Source organism: Strix aluco, chromosome 8 (assembly GCF_031877795.1).
Source record: "Strix aluco isolate bStrAlu1 chromosome 8, bStrAlu1.hap1, whole genome shotgun sequence".
NCBI lineage: Eukaryota > Metazoa > Chordata > Aves > Strigiformes > Strigidae > Strix > Strix aluco.
Window position 1 is genome coordinate 12,953,260 of NC_133938.1, and position 15,563 is coordinate 12,968,822.

Genomic DNA, 15,563 nt, shown 5'->3' on the forward strand with positions numbered 1-15,563 from the left:
GGGCTGGCCCTGGGCAGCTCCACATGGGGCAGCTGTGCTGGGGTCACCCTTCCAGCTGTGCCAGGGGCTGCAGATGTGTAGAGGTGTTTTCCAGTTGTGCCTGGGGGTCCCCCTCCAGCTGTGCACGGAGGGAGTGGACTCCAGCTGTGCAGGGTTGCCTCTTCCAACTGTGCTCACGCAGGGCTGTTCAGCTGTGCAAGGGCAGCTCAAGCTGCCCCCAAAAAGTAGGGGAGGAGCCCCACAGCCCTGCACAGAGGGGATACAGCCCCAGACCACTCTCCTGCAATCCGGAGTGGGGCTTCTGCTCCCGTTCCAAGGGCTGTTTGTTGGCACTAACAAGGGTGGGTGCCAGGGCCGTGGAGCCTGGACAGCGATGGTGTCTCCCGGGCCCCGGCCCCTCGACGACAGGCAGCCCCGAATCAGCTTCATTAAGAACCATTGATCTGTTTCCTGCTTAATATATTTTTCATTTCCAAATGTTTTTTTCCAGGCTCCACAGCGTTTGCAGCTTGTACCAATTAAGGCAGCAGCACAGAATGAGCGCTGCAGCCCATTAATTAAACTTATAGGGGGAGATTAAGTGCCCACTCCATTCTCCCTGGCAGCTCTCTCCGAGCAACAGGCGTGCTGGGAACAGGAGCAAGGCTGAGCACTCACGTGCTGGTCTCCTGCCCTCCCTCCCTCCTCGCAGTGTCTCTAGCCAGCCATGCAGCCCCTGCCACGCTCGGTGCCAGCCCCTGACCCATGGGTGCTCACCCTGGGCACAGTGGGGGCTGCAGCATCGCCTGCATGGTGGTAGTGGGGGGTGCTGGGCTCCCATGCACCAGGGCTCAGGGTGGGCTCCTCCTGGCTCTGCTCAGAGTGGGAATGCTGTGCTCGGTATCTGCGTGTCAGTGCATCTATTCTGGGGAAGGGTGCAGGGCACACGGGGGTGCCACCTTGCCCTGTGCCTGCCAGGGATGGGGGCTCATGCTGGTGGAGGACCTGCAGCACCTGCTGCCATGTCATGCTCCCGAGTGGCTGCTGCCCTCACTGGGTAGCATGGGCACCTGGCTGAGGAGGTCTCCATCTCCCCGCACTGCCTCCCTGGGCACAGCTCTGCCCCACTCACGCAGAGCAGCGGTCAGGGACTGGCTGTGGGTTTGCTCGGGTGGACTTGGGCTTGCAGCAGCCCCTCGCATCCCGCCATTGGCAGCGGGTGCCCACGCTGTGCTGGTTCCCTCCAGGACAAACGTACCGACAGGCGACCCTAACTCCAGGCACCACCGTCAACGCCGTGGAGCTGCTTGCGCTGTCACACACTGTTGCCGTGGAAACGATCACCCTGTCACACACTGACATCCTCCTACCCAGGGCACCTGGGTATCCCGCAGACCCGCTGGCACCTGCTTTGGGGCTGATGATGCTGACGGGCAGGTGACCCGCAGCTCTGCAGCGGGAGGGGATGCGGCAGGAGCTGCACGGGTGCAGCAGGGGCAGGTGCCTGGGTGCAGGTAACCCACCCCGTTGCCAAGGGGTCTTGCTGATGAGTTCTCCAGCCGCTAATTTGGACAAATGATGGAAAAATGGAGCCATGCCCAAAACCCGGAGTCTAGCCTGAACCATGTGCAAGAGGCAGAGCCAGTTTCCCCTAGACTGGGATGACAAAGAAAAAGGGGCAGCGCAAAAAGCAAAGACCAAGTAGGGAGGTGCTGAGCTTAGCAAAACAGCGGAGGGTTCATCTGGGGTCATGTCAAAGAGCTGGGAGGGGAACCGCTGTATATCCCACAGTAGCTCTATACAACAGACCCACTCCTCTTCGGGCAGGAGCAGAGCCTGGCAGATATGGGCAGCAGCACCGGCAGAGCACCACTGATGCCTCTCCAGTGTTTCCCTTATTGCCACATGACATTTTGATTAAAAACTTGGTTTATGAAGAATTAAGAGGGCACAGTAGATGGATTAAAAACCTTCTCACAGACAGATTCCCTAAATGGCTTTGTTAATGGGGTGGCATCAGGGAAGGGCCGTGCCAAGGACAGGCCTTGGGGACCAAAACTATTTACTCTTTGTACCAACAGGCAGTGTGAGGATGCAAAAACTGCTGGCATGAGGAAGACTTGTGAAATAATAACGAGGAAGAAAATGGTTTGCTGCAGCACCACAGCCTGAGGTGCTGGGGTGAGCACAGCAGAGCAAGCCACAATGTAAGGGGTGACACAGAGGAGCTGTGTAGGTGGAGGTTTAAGGAGAAATGGGGTGTCCTCCTTCCTAAAACACATTTTAACACAGCTCTGTGGGCAGGACACGTTAAACTCTGAATTTTCTATCTGTTCAGGTTTTTTGCCTTCCTGTGAGCAGTTGCTCTCAGAGGCAGGGGAGGATGGTCCTGGGGAAAATAGCCCCCATCCCCGCTTTGGGATGCCCAGTCTGGCCATGAGCTGGACGCTGCCCTCCGCTCGCCCAACACCACTGTGAACACAGGGCGAAGGCAGGTTGTGCTGGCCTGGCAGGGGTTAACCGGGTGTGAGAAGACCTGCAGTGGGTGGTGGGCCTGGAGGGGTCCTTGCCAGGGCCCTCACCCCTCCTGCCCAGGGACTGCAGGGAACTGCCCTGGAGACTGCAGGCTGGGGTGAAGCAGGGGGAAGGCAGGGTGCTGCCTGCTGGGCCCCGTGGGCTCAGCCCTTTGCCCAGTGTAGGGCACCCACTGGCTGGGTCCCCAGCAGCGTGGCTGGAAACACCACACGTGGCTGCGTGGCCAGACTGGGGGGTGCCGGGACAGGACCAGCCTCCCCTGCCTCCAGTGACACCAGCACCGACACGGTGGCACCTGCTGCATGGCTTGGTGTTTCCCTGCCTCGTTGCGTTTGATTTAGCAGTTGCTAGAGAAACTAAAAGTTGCAGTTTGGGGAGCATCTGCATTTTAATTAGTAATTACCAGCAGTGCTGCTCTGGCCCAGCTGTTGCCTACAGGGTCCCTGCTGCCGCTCGGGGCTGCCCGCGCCGGGGCAGGGTCGAGGTTGTGGCACTGCACCTGCCTCATGCCGCTGTCCCTGGCCGGTGCCGAGAGTGGCCCTGGTGCGGGTGCTGGTGTGGTGCCCTGGCTGGGGTGCTGCTTGGTGCCCTGTGAGCCCCTGCTCCTGGCTGCCGGAGATGCCCTCACCCTTGCCCTGCTCTCCTCCCGCACCAGCAGGAGAGCAGAGGGTTTAGTACGGATGGCCCCACCAGGCGAGGTTGACTTGCTGAGCAGGGTTTCGGCCGCATGTACAGGGGACCTGGCGTCCTGGTTGCAGCCCTGGGGGAGAGGAGCATCACTGTGCCATCTGCAGCCACAGCTGGTTTGTTTTGTGCTGCGGCGGCTCCCTCCCTCCCACCCACTCCAGCAGCTCCCCCTGCTAATGCCTGTGCTCATCCCTGCTCCTCCACCTGATTAATTCCTCGTGTGGCTCTGTAAATGCTGCCATGATGCCTGGAGCCGGGACACCCATGTGTTCCCCCTGCCTGGGAAGCAGCTTGCTCAGGAGAGAGCCTGAGGGAGAGTCCCCACGTGCTCCAATGACCTTCCCTTGTTCACCTCTGGGGTGATGCCCATCATCCCCATGACCACCCTTCACCCCACACTGGGTCCCCTCCTGCAATTCCTGCCATCTCCTACCCCACGGCTCTAGGACCTGCAAGGTGGGTGCAGGGGCCAAAGGCAGGACCCCCCCTGCTGAGCCCCGCTCCTGGCTGCTCCCATCCCCTCCCTGGCTCACTGGGCCAGCGGTTCATTTTAACAAGGCTTTTAGGCTTAAGTGCTGCTTGGCGTGACTGAGAGAAATTGATATTTTGAGAATGAGCTTGTGAGGGGCCATGAATAATTCACGGCGGGGCGGTTCCATTCCCATAAACAGGCTGCTAAAAAAACCAAACCCAGTGCTTAACAAGGAAACCAATTCCCATCCTGCAAAGCCCCAGACCCTGGCTCAGCCTCCACTGAATCTTTCATCTCCAGAAAGGTGTTCCCACACAGGGGTGGCAGTGAGGGGAGCTGGCCCCTGCACCCTTTCCAGGTCACCCCAGGGCAGTACCTGCTCCTCATGCGGGGACGTGTGGCACAGCCCCGGGGAGCTCTGCTGGGGTTGCTGGTGGCAGCGGCACTGAGGCCATATGAGTCAGGGGTCAGCAGCATGTCACCAGCCCCATTAGGCTGGGTTTGACCTCTTTATTTTGTTAGGCCCCTGGTTAAGGGCTATCCTGCGGAGTGGGGGGCAGTGAGCGCCCATTGCCATGGCAACGGGGACAAGCGGGTGAAGCATGTCACCCCTGGGTGGCTCTGGGGACAGGGAAGGGACACCTCCAACCCCAGGGCCCACAGCAGGGGACATGACCTAACTGGGGGCAGAGAGCAAGGGGCTGGGGGGGGACCTGGGCTCAGCCCCTCTGGCATGAATCCTGCCGTCCATCTGAGGAGGTCCCCATGGAGACCCACATCCCCCAGGAGTTGGAGGGGACAGGCTCTCTCTCTGAGCACTCTGCACAGATGAGCACCCAGGAGAGCACAGCACTCTCACACTGGAGCACAGCATTGGCACAGGGATGATGGGTTTGAACTGGCCATGAATAAATTTAGGCTAGAAATTAGAAACAGGGCCCTCACTGCCAGAGCAGCTGGCCCCAGCACAGCCCCAAACAGGACTGCCCAGGGCACAAGCTGGACTGGAGATGGAGCCGAGCCATGTGCAGGGATGGATAGGTGCCAGTGAGATCGCAGCGGCCAGGCACGGGGCCATTCCCAGCTCCTTGTACCCTTCCTCCTGGGTGCGCCCACCCCATGCCAGTGAGGCTCTGGTGTCCAGCTGCCAAGATCTTTGTCCTCTGCACCATGTCTGGGGGACCTCTGTGCAACCCGGGAGCATTCCCCGCCTGCCCTGGTGCTGCTGCAGGGAGGCTGGGACCCCCTTTCCCACCCAGAGGGGACAGGACGGGGTCACCTGCTGCTTCCATTCCTTGCACGGGGCCGTTGGGAAGCGCCTCCATGGTCCTGCTCCCAGCGCCGAGCTGGCAGCCCGCGTGTGCCAGAGCTGCTGCGTGGCGACAGCAGTGTCTGTTTGCTGCCACTGAGGATCTCTCTCTCTCCGGCTGCTCATTACTGGACGCCTTCCAAGCGACGGGGCTGGATGACACTAATCCGGCTGGTTTAACAGTGAGAGCCCACGTCGGCGAAGGGCTCAGTGGCTGCCCCACCATAGCTCTGCTGGGGAACGGGGCCGCCAGGGCTGGAGGCTGCCCAGGTTTGCACAGGGATCCCGGAGCATCCCAGGGAGGAGGGACGCAGGGAGGTGAACATGGGGCCAAAGCCAAGCTGGCATGACCACGACCACCGGCACCGAGAACCACCTGGGATGAGCTCGGGAAGACAGCACCCCCACACCCCAGACTGCAGGGAGGCGGACGCCATGTAGCCCAGCTGTTCCCTGTCCCTGGGCTGGCACGGCAGCTGTACAGGGTCACCCTGACAGTGCTGCTGTTCTCACAGGTGCTGGTCCTGTCTCCCATCCAGCTGAGATCCCCAGGGTCCAGGGGGGTTGATGGCTTCAGGGGGGTGATGGTGCAAGATAGGGGGGCTGGAGCCAGCACCGGGGCCTGGAGAGCCCAGCGAGGGGTGAGAGGGACAGCATGGGCATCTGGCCCCTCCAGAGGTGCCCGCAGCTGTGGCTGCAAGTGGAGCTCTGCAGCCCCTCCGCTGGCCCAGCCAGGCTGGCAGGAGCCCAGCAGGGACTCACCCTCCCCCAGGCTGGACATGCAGTGAAGGAGCAGAGAAAGCCCCTGGCCCTTCAGCAACACCCCGCACCCTGGGGACAAGGACTCCCAAAGGCACCGAGGGCCGAGTCAGGAGCACAGGGGGTGACACAGCACCGCGTCCCCAGGGAGTGGGGTGGGAGTCTCACGCTGGCGCCTCAGCACGGAGCCGCGCTGCGATTAGCGAGGAAGAGCCCTGCAGCCCTGCCGCTGCACAGGGAGAATTAGCGGTAATAAGTCATGATCATCCCCTGATGACGAGCACTTAATGTGTGCCGGTTCTGCTATCAAAGTGCCTCTTAAACCCCAATCGCCCTGTCGATAGCGATGGCAGCGGCTGATGGATCCCCGGCCGCCCGGCCGCCCGGCCAGGTCGCTCCCAGCATGCCACAGGCGGGAGCATCGATTTCCCACAACTGCGAAGAGGCAAATATTTGAAAAGTGATAAATAAGGGGAGCTGCTGGCTCGGCTGCACGCGTCAGCGCCCGGGATTAAGGCAACGAGGTGAGACTGCCCAATTAAATCCCAATGAAAATAGCCGCAAATTCAATTTTTCCCCTCGCCCATATCCATCCTGAGGGCCGGGGGGGGTTGATAACACGGGGTTCATCGATTGGCACTGCCGGGAAGAAATCTCTCTGAATTCAATTAGTTGGGAAAACACAGGGGGCAGCGTAGGGAGCAGGGCTGGGGCTGTGTGCCTTCGTCAGACCCAGGGGGACAGAGCATCCAGCACCTGCTGCGAGTCACCACAGGGCCGCTGGACACAGCGGTGGTGGCACCCATGGGTGCCCACACTGCCCTGCAGAAACAGCGGAGAAACACCGTGCGTTGGTGTTTCTCTTGGTTTGTAACCCTTGGGGGTCACCCTGGGCCTGGCACCCCACTGGCATCTGCAGGACATGGTGGCAGATGTGCCGCAGAATTGAACGTCCCGGTCCATCCCCAGCACTGATGGCGACTGAGAGGGAGCAGCTTGTGCAAAACAACCTGTGTCCCCAAGCGGTGTCTGGCCCGTGCTGACCTGCACCAGGCAGGTGGGGACAAGGTTGCGGGTGCTCAGCAGGTCCTGATGGGGTGGGGAGCTGGGACACCGGAGCTGGGGTCTGCAGCTGCTCCCCAGCCCCTTCTTCCAGGGCTCATCCAGCGCAGAGGGATGACCCTGCTGGGATGAACAGCCATTACGTCTCATTGCCTTGGAAACCGAGCAGCAGCTCTGAGAAGCCTCTCCACCTCCTCCTCCTCCTCCTTCTCCTCCTCCTTCTAGCTGAGCCCCGTGGGGAGAGACTGGGGGATTTGGGTGTTTGGGGCTGGGGACAAGCCGAAGGGGCTGTGCTGCATGCAGGCACAGGGGCTGCCTACCCGTGCCAGCCACTGCGCACCCCGCTGCCTGCTACCTTGCTCAGTTCCTCCTCCCTGGGTGCAAGAAGTCCCCCATTAAAGCACATGATGCTCAAATGAGCATCAGCAATGTGGGGAGGGTCTCGCTCCATCCCCACATGGGGGGCACAGGGAGGAGATGTGGATTCCAGCTGGTCCCTGCCTCTTCTGGAGAAGAGGGTCGTGGTGGAGGGCGAGGAAAACCTTTCCAGCGCCAGAGCAGGGCCATTGGCCTCGCCAGGCTGTGGAGATGGGGCTGTGGGGAGCAGGTGCCAGGGTCTTCAGGGGGGGTGACAGTGTCCTTACAGCCCGCCCCCCCCCCCCCCCCCCACCTCTCCTGCGGTGACAGCTTGAGCTCCTCCTGCACCGGTGGGGCAGGAGCCCCAAGGCCGGGAGCAGGGTGCTGGGGGTGGCAGAATGGGGGCTGTTGGGACAGAGGGACCCAAGGCAAGAGGGTCTCCCTGGTCTGCCAGCACACCCCTCCTCTGTGGCACAGCAAAACCCCTGCATGGGGCACCGCCGTGAGCCGGCAGCCTGCACCCAGGGCCAGGCAGGGACCCCTGTTCTGCTCTCTGGGGGTAGGGGGGGGCCGTTGTGAGGGCTGGGATGGGGCTGTCCCCCTGGCAGGGACGGCAGGACGGGGTTGGGAGGCGCCGGGGCAGATGTGGGCTGCTCTGACCCCGAGGAAGGTGCCTTTGCCAGCTGCGGGCACAGCTGGGACCAGCTGCTGCGCTGCCTGGGCCGCGCAGGGCTGCGCGCCCGAGCGTGAGGGCTGAGCGCGGTGGTGCGGGCGGGAGAGCATCCTCCTCCCGGGCCGCTGCCCGCCGGCCCCGCAGCCGGCACGGGGGGGCCGTGCCCTGCTGCTGGCCTTTCCCGGCGTGACATCCGTGCGCTGTGGGGTGCAGGAGCACAGCCTGCTGGCTGCCGGCTGCACTGCCCGGCCCTGCCTGCAGCCTGCCTTCCTGCGCGGGGCATCCCCCTGGACCCACGCAGAGCATCCCCAGGGTCTCACAGAGGGTATCCCCATGGCCCCACGCAGGGCATCCCCACACAGAGCATCCCCATGGTCCCATGCAGGGCATCCCCATAACCCCAAACAGGGCATCCCCATGACCCCACGCAGAGCATCCCCATGGCCCCACACAGGGCATCCCCACAGCCCACCCTGCCTGCTGCAGGCTCGCTCTGCACCAGGGACCGTCCCCTGTCAGAGCGACGGTGCTGCCTGTCCCCCACCCAGCCCCACCACGAGTCCAGAGCGTCCCCGGCAGTGGAAGATACCGAACCCCCCCAAGACAGTGGGTGAAGGGCTGGGGAGCACAGCTGGCTCAGAGGACAGGACCCCCTTGTGGCAAGAGTGACGGTGGCCCTGTGCGGATCGCAGCTGGGCCACTGACACAGAGCTGGGGTTTGTTAACAGCTGTGGCACCCCGCAGGCAGTGTGTGTGGGCACAGGGCCACCATGGCCTGGGCCAGGAGGGAGCAGGGTCAGGGCAGGTCTCTGCCTCCCACTGTTATTTGCCTCCTTGCCCTCCAGTGCTGCAGCACCGAGTTGCCTGGTAACCCTCCTCCTCCTTCCTCCTCCTCCTCGGTCCTCCTCCTCCTCCATCCTCCTCCTCCTCCTCTCTGCAGCCCAGGGATGAATGTCTTATAAGGCTGAACTGGGCTGGAGATGGATGGACAGTGTTTTTGGGGAGCCCTTCAGCCCCAGCCCTGCTGCAGGCTTACCTGGCACAGGAGTTAGGGGTCATGGTGCAGTGGGGAACCTGCCCCAGAGCACTGGGGGGGTGGGTAAACAGGGCCCATGCAGGACCCATGGCATGAGCAGGCAGTGGCCAAGGTGTGTTCCTGCTGCCTGGTCCCACACACACGCTCCTGCTGAGCCCACAGAAGCAGGCAGAGCCCCCCAGCTGGGCATTCCCTCCCATGGGCTCCCCCTCCTGCCTGCAACGTCCCAGAGCAACTACGCACCTCAAAGCTCCTGGGGCCTGGGCTGAGACTTGATATTCTGCCCACTTCCCTACACACATTGGCAATTAGATCATAATTGTAATATTTGCATATTCATAACAGCTGAAATTAATCGCATTTGCATAATGGTAATGAAAGGGACTTCATTAATTACTGCTTTTTTCTAGGGATTTTGCATATAAATGGATTCCATTAGGCAGGTTGAGCTGTGGCGGGTACAGGGGTGGGATGGGAGCCGTGTCACTGGACTGGGATGGAGCTGTGAGGACCAGTGGCACTGCTGCCACTCTGCCTGCCCCAATCCGCTGTGCCCCACAGCCAGCCTCAGCCGTGGCGTGGGGCTTGGCCGGTGGCTTCCTGCCCGTGCCCAGACCCAGTGGCTTCCCCTTGTCCCGCTGACCCCACACCTGCCCCAGGCCTCCCACCACAGACATGGGGATGCAGGTGGGAGCCAGGATGGGCACCGGGGCTGCTGTGGCACTGTTTGTCTTGCTCAGGGTGTCAGCAAGGCTGTGGGGGCACAGAGTGTCCCTCCTGCAGGCACTGCAGGGATGCCATCCTGCTCCGTGCGTGCAGTGAGGGTGACTGCTGCCACCAGCACCCATGCCTGGGGGACCCCGTGTATGGGGGGAGCTGGGCTGGCCGCTCACAGTAGCCAGGGGACCCCTGCTCCTGCTCCGGGGTGATGCTAAAGGCAGCAGTGCCCAGGGAGGGCCGGTGCGAGCAGACAGCCTCCCGCTGCATCACCTCTCACCGCTGGGTCCTTCCCAGTGGATGCACCAGCTCCCAGCCCCACAGCACAGCCTCAGCCTGCCCCATGCCTGGCCCAGCACGGCTCCCTCCTGACAGGGTCAGAGGGGCGGGCAGAGAAGCAGGCAGTGGGGAGCAGGGCACAGCCACGGCCCCTCATGTGCCAGAGCCAGGCAGGAGTGATACCCCAGCCCACGGAGCTGCGGTGACCGCACGCAGTAGACCCTGGGCGACTCCGGCCATGGCGTGAGCACTCAGGGCTGTGACTACCTGGCACTGTCTCATTGTCCCTGTCTCATCCCTCTGCCTCTCCTCTGGGGCAGCTCACGGTGCCTGTGGAGCTCTGCCTGGCGCCTGTCACTGTCCCCAGGGCTGCCACCAAACTGCTGTCTGGAAAAGTCCCAGATGTCCTGGTTGCGAGGGAAGGTGAAAGAGGAGGCAGGAGCTGCACAGAGCCCAGGGAAATGGGAAAGCTGGGAGCAGTGAGTGCGAGTTGGCAGTTGGCAAATGCAGGTGAGAAAAGTCTCAGTGAAGCTCTTGGTGGCAGAGTCACAGGAGGTACTGACTGAAGCAACCGGAGGGGAAACCAGCTCCAAGCAACAGCCCGGTCTGGAGACAGGAGAAAGACAAGGAAGCTGCGGCTTCAATGTCCCTCTGTCTGTGCCCGGGGAGTGAACACCCTCCTCTGCTTCCCAGCCTGCCGGCGTGCATGGCTGGTTCAGCCCTGTGTGTGCCGGTGCCAACAGCAGCTTAAATAATACACATGCACCATGTTTGGGGAAACTGGCTCTGAACTGGTGCTAGGAGGTGGCAGGTTTTGGTTTGGCCCCAGCCACGCAGGGCCGTGGGGACAGCCTGGCTCTTGCCGGGAAGATGCTCCGGCCACGGGGCACCTCTGCTCAGCTCTGGACGGGGAGACGCTTCCCGGGGAGATGGAGCTTGTTGCCTCCTTATTGATGGCTCCTTCCCTCCTGCACGGCTGGGGAAGAGGCCTGCGGAATAAATCAGTGCAAGAGACAGATTATGGCAGCTAAAGACTCCAAATGAGATGATAATTGCCGTGGTAATGACAGCGAAGACCTGATGCTGCCGATAAGGAAACATCTCTGCTGCTCTTGGCTGGTGCCTGGCTCAGGGGGTTGGCACGGGCGCAGGGCTGGGTCTGTCCCCAGGGACACCGCAGGCAGCGCTGCCCTCCCGTGCCCATGGCAGGGGCTGGGTGCCCACGGCAGAGGCTGGGTGCCCACGGCAGGGGCTGTCGGTGCTGGTTCCCACAGCGGCAGGGACGGGGATGCTGGGGGCCGGGTGAGGGGATGCAGGCGGGCAGCCCTGGTGGGGCCGTTTGTCTGGTTCTCCCGCTGGCTGCGTGTCAGCTCTAATTAGGCAAACTTCTGTATTCATCGCGAGCCCAGCCAGCGGAGAATTCCACAATTGAATTTTAATGCCCTAAAAACACATTACAATCAGCCTGATTAATTAAGAGATGGCTTAACATAGTGACCGGGCTGCAGAGGGCTATGCTGGGGAAGGGTGCGACGTGGGCCAGCTCCCGCACCCCACGCCATGGGACACGGGGCTGGAGCGTGCTGGGGCCAGCAGAGCTGGAGCTGGTTCCTGAGCCATGTGGGGCTGTGGGAGGGGATGGGAGCCAGGGCCAGGCTGTGCCTTGGAGATGCCAGGCTGCATGGGACCCCTGCTCCCCCAGCCAGGGCAGGGCTGAGCCCAGACCCTGGGCACCTTGGCAGCCTGGCTTATCCGGGCAGGCAGCAGTGGCAGCATACCTTTCCCTCTCCATCAGGGTGGCCACTGGGGCCCTGCTGAGCACCTGTTCCCTGTGTCCCCACCATGTCCCCACTCTGGGCCATGCCACTGGACACTGTGCCATGCCACTACCATGAGCGGGGCACTCTTGGAGGGACCCCACTTGCTTTTGTTTGCGACTGAGGACGAGCTGGAAGGCTCCTATTAATTTGTGATTCCCTGGGGCACTGGTGATGCTGGCTAATGGGCTGCCATCTGCCTCAAGCCAGCTCTGCCGCTGCTCCTCGAGCCACCACTTTCTGTCACCATGCCCAGTTGGGCTGAATTTCACCGGGCGCCCTGGTCAGGGAGACGGTCTGGCCGAAGCCCATCCTGCTGGAGTGTAATGAATGGAAAAGGGGGAATCCATAACCGTGGTGTAAAGGAGAGGTTGCAACCGGCAGGACATAAATCAGAGGGAAAGTGATAAAGGGAGGCTCTTGCCAGGAGGGGCCAGCAGCGGAGGGAGGGATGGCGATGGCATCGTGAGGCCAAAAGAAATCCTGGCAAGGCAATAAATCCTGCAGCCGCTAGAGCTGCTCAAGCACTAATGATCAGGCGAAAACGCCAGCCACGTTTAACAAATATTTCTGCTCTGTATTTGGAGAGAAGCGGGACGACATGCTTGAATCATACAAGAGTGATGAAGCCGCCTATTAATTACTGCCGGGAATGTTAAACAACATCTGCCAGCTCAGCGGGCCCAGGCACCGCCTGCCCCGGCCTCCTCCAAGAGCTGGAGGAGAATTTGGCCTCCTCATTAATTTCCCGTGAAATCTTGAAAGAGCAAGAAAATCCCAGCCGGCTGATCGAGAGCCCACCCGTGCTGGGAGCTGCAGGGACGCAGGGGTGCTCAGTCCTTGCCTCCCTGTCTTGGCTCTGCTGGGATTTATATCATGTTTCCACTTAGTTCGATCCTCCCTGATGAAGAATAGACATAAAATGGCAAAGGTTGGGCATTTGTTTCCTGTGATATGATGTATAGATTTTCTTGTACCAGAGCATTTTTGGAGGCTGTAAGAAAGGGAGGCTTGAGAGGGGCAATGTGCTCATTAAGGCATCCTGCAGAAATCTTCGTCACAACTTTGGGAGTGGCTGGCATCTTTCCCTGCATCTCCCGCGTGCCTGGGACCCAAGGGATGGAAGGGCAGAGGGGATGGAGGGATGAGGGGGACAGAGGGATGGAGGAGGAGGAGGCTTCCACCAGGAGGGGAGGACCCCACAGGACTAGGGCAAGCCCCGGCTATGACACAGCTCTGCTGCACCCCATCATTAGCCATTTGCAACCCAGGCAGGTCCTTCGTTTCGGGAGGGGGCAAGAGGCTGAGCAGCAAAGGTGGCTGCGAAGGGCACAGCAAACTTCAATGGCAGTAAAGCAGGCAGCCCAGCTGCAGAAAGATGCTAATTAACAAATTAACTGTACACGCTATGCATGGACCACGGTAAGAGGAGAAGGACCTGGCAGAGTGATGGATCCCACCAAGGAGTCCCCAGTGTGCACTGGAGCTGGTGCGTCCCTTTGGTGCCAGGTCCCTGAGCCAAAGCCTTGGTGGTGCCCAGGGCCATGAAAACAGGGAGGTCCAAGAGATTCAGGTGAGATTCTGGGCAAGGAGGAGGGCTGGGGATACACACTCAGCCAGCCAGGTCACACTGCTCAGCAAAGCCTGCCCCAACACAGGGGAGCTGGAGGGGACGCCCCGGCAGGGACTGGGGGTGACGGGGCAGGGAGCACAGCCATCGCAGGGACACACTGGCCTCAGGGACACAGGTGGAGAGGTGGGACTGGGTCGGTGCTGGGTTCTGCTGGAAAGGTTTTTCATCCCTTGGTCCCTTCACACCCAGAGGGGATGGGTTTGGGGAAGACTGTCTTTGGTGAAAAATCATGAGATTTAATACAAGCAAAGCTCTTGCAGCTGCCTCCACAAGATGCTGGGTCACACGCAGATTATTTTTCCCAGCCTTTTTCTGCACATGAAAAGGCTAGAATTTACTCACCTATAAAAGCCAAAAACTAAACATGGTTGCAAACATTGGGGTGCTTTAGAGCAGAGAAGAAAGCCCAGGGGGGAAGTGACACCCCAAGGTGCCCCCCTCCCAGCCCCAGCCCCAGATTGCTTCGCACAGCCATGGGGTGCAGAGGGAGTGGGACAGGTCTGGGGGTGCCCAGGAGGGACAGGGGTGACAAACCCCAGTGGGACGGTGCCATCCAGCCACCCCAGCCTGCAGCACCTCAGTCCTCCTGGCCCCCAGGGAGCAGCTGAGCCACATGGGAGCCCAGGGACAGGTAGTTAAAATACAGAAATGTCAATTTAAATTAAAATGTGTTTCATAAAGAAGGAGAGAGATAAAACCTTCCCTGCAGCACAACGAGCTGGGGGATTTATGGGGTACTGGGAGGACTGGTGCCTCCATTACTGTGGGCTCTGGGGGGGAGCCAGCTCGGCTGCTGCTGCTGGTGCTGCAGGGCATCCCAAGGCACTGTGACAGGGAGCGGGGGCCACTCGCCGCCTCCCCACCCCAACCATCATAGAGGCCAGAGCCGGGTCTGCACCAAAATGTCAGATCCCTAATAAAATGTGCAGGAGCTATGTTTTCTTTGGGCCAATAAAACTCCCGGGCAGTGGCAGGGATGCTTGGCACCAAGATGCCTTCCTGTGCCAGCGCCCCACTCAGCCCCCACCCTGATGCCCTGGGAGGACATGGGTGCTGGTCTGACCCCACGCTCATGCCAGCTCCCCCAAACAGCGGGTACCAAGCACAGGCCCCAGCGCCAACGTGGCACACAGCTCCAGCACCGCAAGTGGCACGACCGGGAGTAAATTCACTGTGCCCTGTCAAGGTAAAGTGACAAAAGACCGGCCTGCAATGCAGGAACCGCAGTTATAACAAGATAAAATCAATGCAATATATTACCAGAGATATAAAGATGCCATTAACGCTTCAGCACGGAGCCCAGCAGCTTCGCTTGCCGTCAGCAGGGCAGGTTTGCTGTGAGGGCTCCCCGTGTTTCTGTCTCACTGCCTGGGTCACCCGCATGCTGGGGCTCAGCTATGTGTTTATTTGCTGCTCCCCCCAGCAAAGCTCTCCTGCTACCACCTGCCGCCTCCTGGGCTTTGCCCCTGCCCGGTGCCTGGCGATGTGGCCGTGCCTGCCAGGGTGGGATGGCACACGGCTTCGGTGGGCGCCTTCCCAGTCCCAAGGTGCAAGGACCCGGTAAGGCTGCACCCTTGGACCAGGCAGGTGCCACCCCTTGTTCTGGGGCTCCCCGTGTGGCTCTGCCACCCACCCGCCAGGCGGTGCTGAGCCCAGCGTGCTCAGGCACCTCCTGGATGTGTTTGAAGAGGAAGACCAACCCCCACGCACCGTGGGGCAAGGCTGCAGAAGGACGCAGGGAAGGCGCAGCGGTGCCTTGGCATGGCAGCTGCAGGCAGGGAGCAGTCTGTGTGCTGGGGACAGGCACTGGGATGTGGGCTGGGGACATGGGCACTGCGGACGTGCGTGCTGGGGACACGGATGCCACCCCCTGCACAGCTGTCCATCACTGGGGATAGTTTGGATTATTACCGAGAAGTTGAGTCAAGCTTCTTCTAATTGATTAATCAATAGCCTTAATTGAGTTAAGATTCTTTAACAGCATCGTCACTGCTCTGCCCTTTGGTGGCCCTGCCCTGCCCTCCCACCAAAACCCTCTTGCTGTGGCTGGGCTCTGCCGGGGCAGCACTGCCGCCGCGCTCTCCCAGGCTGCTGTGGGTTGCTGGGGCTGGCAGCGGGCACGGGGCTGGGGCTGCAGAGGGTTCTGCCACGGGCACGGAGGAGCCGGAGCACACAGGGCTCCCCAGGCACGGGCGGGTGAGAGCCCCCAGGAACAGGCTCAGCACAAGGGGCTGCAAAATGTCCACAG